At 46.5% G+C, this 10514-nt stretch overlaps 2 protein-coding genes across 2 annotated transcripts in view; both read left to right on the top strand.

The window, feature by feature from the left end:
- Positions 1–10514, top strand: part of LOC139392878 (beta-2-microglobulin-like) — a 321541-nt gene that overhangs the window by 279508 nt on the left and 31519 nt on the right. The window lies entirely within an intron of this gene.
- Positions 1–10514, top strand: part of LOC139392874 (beta-2-microglobulin-like) — a 613933-nt gene that overhangs the window by 245429 nt on the left and 357990 nt on the right. The gene's annotated exons all lie outside the window — the stretch shown is intronic.

A 10514-nucleotide genomic window follows, 5' to 3' on the forward strand; every position in this document is an offset into this window, starting at 1 on the left:
TGTAGGGACAATACCTGGAGGGGAAATACCTGGAGGGATAATACCTGGAGGGATAATACCTGGAGGGATAATACCTGTAGGGACAATACCTGTAGGGACAATACCTGGAGGGATAATACCTGGAGGGATAATACCTGGAGGGATAATACCTGGAGGGACAATACCTGGAGGGATAATACCTGGAGGGACAATACCTGGAGGGATAATACCTGGAGGGACAATACCTGGAGGGATAATACCTGGAGGGATAATACCTGGAGGGTTAATACCTGTAGGGATTATACCTGGAGGGTTGACACCTGGAGGGTTGATACCTGGAGGGACAATACCTGGAGGGGTATTACCTGGAGGGTTAATACCTGTAGGGATTATACCTGGAGGGTTGACACCTGGAGGGTTGATACCTGGAGGGACAATACCTGGAGGGGTAATACCTGTAGGGTTAATACCTGTAGGGATAATACCTAGAGGGACAATACCTGGAGGGATAATACCTGGAGGGATAATACCTGGAGGGACAATACCTGGAGGGATAATACCTGGAGGGATAATACCTGGAGGGATAATACCTGGAGGGACAATACCTGGAGGGATAATACCTGGAGGGATAATACCTGGAGGGATAATACCTGGAGGGATAATACCTGGAGGGACAATACCTGGAGGGATAATACCTGGAGGGATAATACCTGGAGGGAAAATACCTGGAGGGATAATACCTAGAGGGACAATACCTGGAGGGACAATACCTGGAGGGTTAATACCTGGAGGGACAATACCTAGAGGGATAATACCTGGAGGGACAATACCTGGAGGGTTAATACCTGGAGGGATAATACCTGGAGGGATAATACCTGGAGGGACAATACCTAGAGGGATAATACCTGGAGGGACAATACCTGGAGGGTTAATTCCTGGAGGGATAATACCTGGAGGGATAATACCTGGAGGGACAATACCTGGAGGGACAATACCTGGAGGGAAAATACCTGGAGGGATAATACCTGGACGGACAATACCTGGAGGGATAATACCTGGAGGGATAATACCTAGAGGGACAATACTCTAGTCCCAACATTAACCAGTCAAGAACCCGATTGATGGGAGAACCATTCAATACCTGGAGGGAAATACCTGGAGGGATAATACCTGGAGGGACAATACCTGGAGGGATAATACCTGGAGGGACAATACCTAGAGGGACAATACCTGGAGGGACAATACCTGGAGGGATAATACCTGGAGGGGTAATACCTGGGGGGTTAATACCTGGAGGGATAATACCTGGAGGGACTATACCTGGAGGGGTAATACCTGGAGGGATAATACCTGGAGGGACATAACCTGGAGGGGTAATACCTGGAGGGATAATACCTGGAGGGATAATACCTGTAGGGATAATACCTGGAGGGGTAATACCTGGAGGGATAATACCTAGAGGGACAATACTCTAGTCCCAACATTAACCAGTCAAGAACCCGATTGATGGGAGAACCATTCAATACCTGGAGGGAAATACCTGGAGGGATAATACCTGGAGGGACAATACCTGGAGGGATAATACCTGGAGGGACAATACCTAGAGGGACAATACCTGGAGGGACAATACCTGGAGGGATAATACCTGGAGGGGTAATACCTGGAGGGTTAATACCTGGAGGGACTATACCTGGAGGGGTAATACCTGGAGGGATAATACCTGGAGGGACAATACCTGGAGGGGTAATACCTGGAGGGATAATACCTGGAGGGATAATACCTGTAGGGATAATACCTGGAGGGGTAATACCTGGATGGATAATACCTGGAGGGATAATACCTGTAGGGATAATACCTGGAGGGATAATACCTGGAGGGACAATACCTGGAGGGATAATACCTGGAGGGACAATACCTAGAGGGACAATACCTGGAGGGACAATACCTGGAGGGATAATACCTGGAGGGGTAATACCTGGGGGGTTAATACCTGGAGGGATAATACCTGGAGGGACTATACCTGGAGGGGTAATACCTGGAGGGATAATACCTGGAGGGACATAACCTGGAGGGGTAATACCTGGAGGGATAATACCTGGAGGGATAATACCTGTAGGGATAATACCTGGAGGGGTAATACCTGGAGGGATAATACCTGGAGGGATAATACCTGGAGGGATAATACCTGGAGGGGTAATACCTGGAGGGACAATACCTGTAGGGACAATACCTGGAGGGGAAATACCTGGAGGGATAATACCTGGAGGAATAATACCTGGAGGGATAATACCTGTAGGGACAATACCTGTAGGGACAATACCTGGAGGGATAATACCTGGAGGGATAATACCTGGAGGGATAATACCTGTAGGGACAATACCTGGAGGGATAATACCTGGAGGGATAATACCTGGAGGGATAATACCTGGAGGGATAATACCTGGAGGGAAAATACCTGTAGGGACAATACCTGGAGGGATAATACCTGGAGGGATAATACCTGGAGGGATAATACCTGGAGGGACAATACCTGGAGGGATAATACCTGGAGGGATAATACCTGGAGGGATAATACCTGGAGGGATAATACCTGGAGGGACAATACCTGGAGGGATAATACCTGGAGGGATAATACCTGGAGGGATAATACCTGGAGGGATAATACCTGGAGGGATAATACCTAGAGGGTCAATACCTGGAGGGACAATACCTGGAGGGTTAATACCTGGAGGGACAATACCTAGAGGGATAATACCTGGAGGGACAATACCTGGAGGGTTAATACCTGGAGGGATAATACCTGGAGGGATAATACCTGGAGGGACAATACCTAGAGGGATAATACCTGGAGGGACAATACCTGGAGGGTTAATACCTGGAGGGATAATACCTGGAGGGATAATACCTGGAGGGACAATACCTGGAGGGACAATACCTGGAGGGAAAATACCTGGAGGGATAATACCTGGACGGACAATACCTGGAGGGATAATACCTGGAGGGATAATACCTAGAGGGACAATACTCTAGTCCCAACATTAACCAGTCAAGAACCCGATTGATGGGAGAACCATTCAATACCTGGAGGGAAATACCTGGAGGGATAATACCTGGAGGGACAATACCTGGAGGGATAATACCTGGAGGGACAATACCTAGAGGGACAATACCTGGAGGGACAATACCTGGAGGGATAATACCTGGAGGGGTAATACCTGGAGGGTTAATACCTGGAGGGACTATACCTGGAGGGGTAATACCTGGAGGGATAATACCTGGAGGGACAATACCTGGAGGGGTAATACCTGGAGGGATAATACCTGGAGGGATAATACCTGTAGGGATAATACCTGGAGGGGTAATACCTGGATGGATAATACCTGGAGGGATAATACCTGTAGGGATAATACCTGGAGGGGTAATACCTGGAGGGACAATACCTGTAGGGACAATACCTGGAGGGGAAATACCTGGAGGGATAATACCTGGAGGGATAATACCTGGAGGGATAATACCTGTAGGGACAATACCTGTAGGGACAATACCTGGAGGGATAATACCTGGAGGGATAATACCTGGAGGGATAATACCTGGAGGGACAATACCTGGAGGGATAATACCTGGAGGGACAATACCTGGAGGGATAATACCTGGAGGGACAATACCTGGAGGGATAATACCTGGAGGGATAATACCTGGAGGGTTAATACCTGTAGGGATTATACCTGGAGGGTTGACACCTGGAGGGTTGATACCTGGAGGGACAATACCTGGAGGGGTATTACCTGGAGGGTTAATACCTGTAGGGATTATACCTGGAGGGTTGACACCTGGAGGGTTGATACCTGGAGGGACAATACCTGGAGGGGTAATACCTGTAGGGTTAATACCTGTAGGGATAATACCTAGAGGGACAATACCTGGAGGGATAATACCTGGAGGGATAATACCTGGAGGGACAATACCTGGAGGGATAATACCTGGAGGGATAATACCTGGAGGGATAATACCTGGAGGGACAATACCTGGAGGGATAATACCTGGAGGGATAATACCTGGAGGGATAATACCTGGAGGGATAATACCTGGAGGGACAATACCTGGAGGGATAATACCTGGAGGGATAATACCTGGAGGGAAAATACCTGGAGGGATAATACCTAGAGGGACAATACCTGGAGGGACAATACCTGGAGGGTTAATACCTGGAGGGACAATACCTAGAGGGATAATACCTGGAGGGACAATACCTGGAGGGTTAATACCTGGAGGGATAATACCTGGAGGGATAATACCTGGAGGGACAATACCTAGAGGGATAATACCTGGAGGGACAATACCTGGAGGGTTAATTCCTGGAGGGATAATACCTGGAGGGATAATACCTGGAGGGACAATACCTGGAGGGACAATACCTGGAGGGAAAATACCTGGAGGGATAATACCTGGACGGACAATACCTGGAGGGATAATACCTGGAGGGATAATACCTAGAGGGACAATACTCTAGTCCCAACATTAACCAGTCAAGAACCCGATTGATGGGAGAACCATTCAATACCTGGAGGGAAATACCTGGAGGGATAATACCTGGAGGGACAATACCTGGAGGGATAATACCTGGAGGGACAATACCTAGAGGGACAATACCTGGAGGGACAATACCTGGAGGGATAATACCTGGAGGGGTAATACCTGGGGGGTTAATACCTGGAGGGATAATACCTGGAGGGACTATACCTGGAGGGGTAATACCTGGAGGGATAATACCTGGAGGGACATAACCTGGAGGGGTAATACCTGGAGGGATAATACCTGGAGGGATAATACCTGTAGGGATAATACCTGGAGGGGTAATACCTGGAGGGATAATACCTAGAGGGACAATACTCTAGTCCCAACATTAACCAGTCAAGAACCCGATTGATGGGAGAACCATTCAATACCTGGAGGGAAATACCTGGAGGGATAATACCTGGAGGGACAATACCTGGAGGGATAATACCTGGAGGGACAATACCTAGAGGGACAATACCTGGAGGGACAATACCTGGAGGGATAATACCTGGAGGGGTAATACCTGGAGGGTTAATACCTGGAGGGACTATACCTGGAGGGGTAATACCTGGAGGGATAATACCTGGAGGGACAATACCTGGAGGGGTAATACCTGGAGGGATAATACCTGGAGGGATAATACCTGTAGGGATAATACCTGGAGGGGTAATACCTGGATGGATAATACCTGGAGGGATAATACCTGTAGGGATAATACCTGGAGGGGTAATACCTGGAGGGACAATACCTGTAGGGACAATACCTGGAGGGGAAATACCTGGAGGGATAATACCTGGAGGGATAATACCTGGAGGGATAATACCTGTAGGGACAATACCTGTAGGGACAATACCTGGAGGGATAATACCTGGAGGGATAATACCTGGAGGGATAATACCTGGAGGGACAATACCTGGAGGGATAATACCTGGAGGGACAATACCTGGAGGGATAATACCTGGAGGGACAATACCTGGAGGGATAATACCTGGAGGGATAATACCTGGAGGGTTAATACCTGTAGGGATTATACCTGGAGGGTTGACACCTGGAGGGTTGATACCTGGAGGGACAATACCTGGAGGGGTAATACCTGGAGGGTTAATACCTGTAGGGATTATACCTGGAGGGTTGACACCTGGAGGGTTGATACCTGGAGGGATAATACCTGGAGGGGTAATACCTGTAGGGTTAATACCTGTAGGGATAATACCTAGAGGGACAATACCTGGAGGGATAATACCTGGAGGGATAATACCTGGAGGGACAATACCTGGAGGGATAATACCTGGAGGGATAATACCTGGAGGGATAATACCTGGAGGGACAATACCTGGAGGGATAATACCTGGAGGGATAATACCTGGAGGGATAATACCTGGAGGGATAATACCTGGAGGGACAATACCTGGAGGGATAATACCTGGAGGGATAATACCTGGAGGGAAAATACCTGGAGGGATAATACCTAGAGGGACAATACCTGGAGGGACAATACCTGGAGGGTTCATACCTGGAGGGACAATACCTAGAGGGATAATACCTGGAGGGACAATACCTGGAGGGTTAATACCTGGAGGGATAATACCTGGAGGGATAATACCTGGAGGGACAATACCTAGAGGGATAATACCTGGAGGGACAATACCTGGAGGGTTAATTCCTGGAGGGATAATACCTGGAGGGATAATACCTGGAGGGACAATACCTGGAGGGACAATACCTGGAGGGAAAATACCTGGAGGGATAATACCTGGACGGACAATACCTGGAGGGATAATACCTGGAGGGATAATACCTAGAGGGACAATACTCTAGTCCCAACATTAACCAGTCAAGAACCCGATTGATGGGAGAACCATTCAATACCTGGAGGGAAATACCTGGAGGGATAATACCTGGAGGGACAATACCTGGAGGGATAATACCTGGAGGGACAATACCTAGAGGGACAATACCTGGAGGGACAATACCTGGAGGGATAATACCTGGAGGGGTAATACCTGGGGGGTTAATACCTGGAGGGATAATACCTGGAGGGACTATACCTGGAGGGGTAATACCTGGAGGGATAATACCTGGAGGGACATAACCTGGAGGGGTAATACCTGGAGGGATAATACCTGGAGGGATAATACCTGTAGGGATAATACCTGGAGGGGTAATACCTGGAGGGATAATACCTGGAGGGATAATACCTGGAGGGATAATACCTGGAGGGGTAATACCTGGAGGGACAATACCTGTAGGGACAATACCTGGAGGGGAAATACCTGGAGGGATAATACCTGGAGGAATAATACCTGGAGGGATAATACCTGTAGGGACAATACCTGTAGGGACAATACCTGGAGGGATAATACCTGGAGGGATAATACCTGTAGGGACAATACCTGGAGGGATAATACCTGGAGGGATAATACCTGGAGGGATAATACCTGGAGGGATAATACCTGGAGGGAAAATACCTGTAGGGACAATACCTGGAGGGATAATACCTGGAGGGATAATACCTGGAGGGATAATACCTAGAGGGACAATACCTGGAGGGATAATACCTGGAGGGATAATACCTGGAGGGATAATACCTGGAGGGACAATACCTGGAGGGATAATACCTGGAGGGATAATACCTAGAGGGACAATACCTGGAGGGACAATACCTGGAGGGTTAATACCTGGAGGGACAATACCTAGAGGGATAATACCTGGAGAGACAATACCTGGAGGGTTAATACCTGGAGGGATAATACCTGGAGGGATAATACCTAGAGGGACAATACCTGGAGGGACAATACCTGGAGGGTTAATACCTGGAGGGACAATACCTAGAGGGATAATACCTGGAGGGACAATACCTAGAGGGATAATACCTGGAGGGACAATACCTGGAGGGAAATACCTGGAGGGATAATACCTGGAGGGACAATACCTGGAGGGATAATACCTGGAGGGACAATACCTAGAGGGACAATACCTGGAGGGACAATACCTGGAGGGATAATACCTGGAGGGGTAATACCTGGGGGGTTAATACCTGGAGGGATAATACCTGGAGGGACTATACCTGGAGGGGTAATACCTGGAGGGATAATACCTGGAGGGACATAACCTGGAGGGGTAATACCTGGAGGGATAATACCTGGAGGGATAATACCTGTAGGGATAATACCTGGAGGGGTAATACCTGGAGGGATAATACCTGGAGGGATAATACCTGGAGGGATAATACCTGGAGGGGTAATACCTGGAGGGACAATACCTGTAGGGACAATACCTGGAGGGGAAATACCTGGAGGGATAATACCTGGAGGAATAATACCTGGAGGAATAATACCTGTAGGGACAATACCTGTAGGGACAATACCTGGAGGGATAATACCTGGAGGGATAATACCTGGAGGGATAATACCTGTAGGGACAATACCTGGAGGGATAATACCTGGAGGGATAATACCTGGAGGGATAATACCTGGAGGGATATTACCTGGAGGGAAAATACCTGTAGGGACAATACCTGGAGGGATAATACCTGGAGGGATAATACCTGGAGGGATAATACCTGGAGGGATAATACCTGGAGGGATAATACCTGGAGGGATAATACCTGGAGGGATAATACCTGGAGGGACAATACCTGGAGGGATAATACCTGGAGGGATAATACCTGGAGGGATAATACCTGGAGGGATAATACCTAGAGGGACAATACCTGGAGGGACAATACCTGGAGGGTTAATACCTGGAGGGACAATACCTAGAGGGATAATACCTGGAGGGACAATACCTGGAGGGTTAATACCTGGAGGGTTAATACCTGGAGGGATAATACCTGGAGGGATAATACCTGGAGGGACAATACCTGGAGGGACAATACCTGGAGGGAAAATACCTGGAGGGATAATACCTGGAGGGATAATACCTGGAGGGATAATACCTGGAGGGATAATACCTAGAGGGACAATACTCTAGTCCCAACATTAACCAGTCAAGAACCCGATTGATGGGAGAACCATTCAATACCTGGAGGGAAATACCTGGAGGGATAATACCTGGAGGGACAATACCTGGAGGGATAATACCTGGAGGGACAATACCTAGAGGGACAATACTTGGAGGGACAATACCTGGAGGGATAATACCTGGAGGGGTAATACCTGGAGGGTTAATACCTGGAGGGACTATACCTGGAGGGGTAATACCTGGAGGGATAATACCTGGAGGGACAATACCTGGAGGGGTAATACCTGGAGGGATAATACCTGGAGGGATAATACCTGTAGGGATAATACCTGGAGGGGTAATACCTGGGTGGATAATACCTGGAGGGATAATACCTGTAGGGATAATACCTGGAGGGGTAATACCTGGAGGGACAATACCTGTAGGGACAATACCTGGAGGGGAAATACCTGGAGGGATAATACCTGGAGGGATAATACCTGGAGGTATAATACCTGTAGGGACAATACCTGTAGGGACAATACCTGGAGGGATAATACCTGGAGGGATAATACCTGGAGGGATAATACCTGGAGGGACAATACCTGGAGGGATAATACCTGGAGGGACAATACCTGGAGGGATAATACCTGGAGGGATAATACCTGGAGGGAAAATACCTGTAGGGACAATACCTGGAAGGATAATACCTGGAGGGATAATACCTGGAGGGATAATACCTGGAGGGACAATACCTGGAGGGATAATACCTGGAGGGATAATACCTGGAGGGATAATACCTGGAGGGACAATACCTAGAGGGAAAATACCTGGAGGGATAATACCTGGAGGGATAATACCTGGAGGGATAATACCTGGAGGGACAATACCTGGAGGGACAATACTCTAGTCCCAACATTAACCAATCAGAATGTAATATCTATTGTCTAGTCCCAACATTAACCAATCAGAATGTAATATCTATTGTCTAGTCCCAACATTAACCAATCAGAATGTAATATCTATTGTCTAGTCCCAACATTAACCAGTCAGAATGTAATATCTATTGTCTAGTCCCAACATTAACCAATCAGAATGTAATATCTATTGTCTAGTCCCAACATTAACCAATCAGAATTTAATATCTATTGTCTAGTCCCAACATTAACCAGTCAGAATGTAATATCTATTGTCTAGTCCCAACATTAACCAATCAGAATGTAATATATATTGTCTAGTCCCAACATTAACCAATCAGAATGTAATATATATTGTCTAGTCCCAACATTAACCAATCAGAATGTAATATCTATTGTCTAGTCCCAACATTAACCAGTCAGAATGTAATATCTATTGTCTAGTCCCAACATCAACCAATCAGAATGTAATATATATTGTCTAGTCCCAACATTAACCAGTCAGAATGTAATATCTATTGTCTAGTCCCAACATTAACCAATCAGAATGTCATATCTATTGTCTAGTCCCAACATTAACCGTTCAGAATGTAATATCTATTGTCTAGTCCCAACATTAACCAATCAGAATGTAATATCTATTGTCTAGTCCCAACATTAACCAGTCAGAATGTAATATATATTGTCTAGTCCCAACATTAACCAGTCAGAATGTAATATCTATTGTCTAGTCCCAACATTAACCAATCAGAATGTAATATCTATTGTCTAGTCCCAACATTAACCAATCAGAATGTAATATCTATTGTCTAGTCCCAACATTAACCAATCAGAATGTCATATCTATTGTCTAGTCCCAACATTAACCAATCAGAATGTCATATCTATTGTCTAGTCATATTTATTAACAAGAACATGAGTGTTCATATGATTCTTAGAATTTCTTTACATTGTTACATTAGCTGAAATGTTCAGTGGTCGTTGGGTATACACTTTACAGTTAGAAATATGTTGAAACTGTATCCATCCTTAATTATAAACGATTTCATAGTGCACCATGGCTTTTTCTGCCCACAGGTTAAACACCTGTTAGGTTTATGCTATACTATGGTGTTGAGA

Source organism: Oncorhynchus clarkii, chromosome 33 (assembly GCF_045791955.1).
Source record: "Oncorhynchus clarkii lewisi isolate Uvic-CL-2024 chromosome 33, UVic_Ocla_1.0, whole genome shotgun sequence".
NCBI classification, from domain to species: domain Eukaryota; kingdom Metazoa; phylum Chordata; class Actinopteri; order Salmoniformes; family Salmonidae; genus Oncorhynchus; species Oncorhynchus clarkii.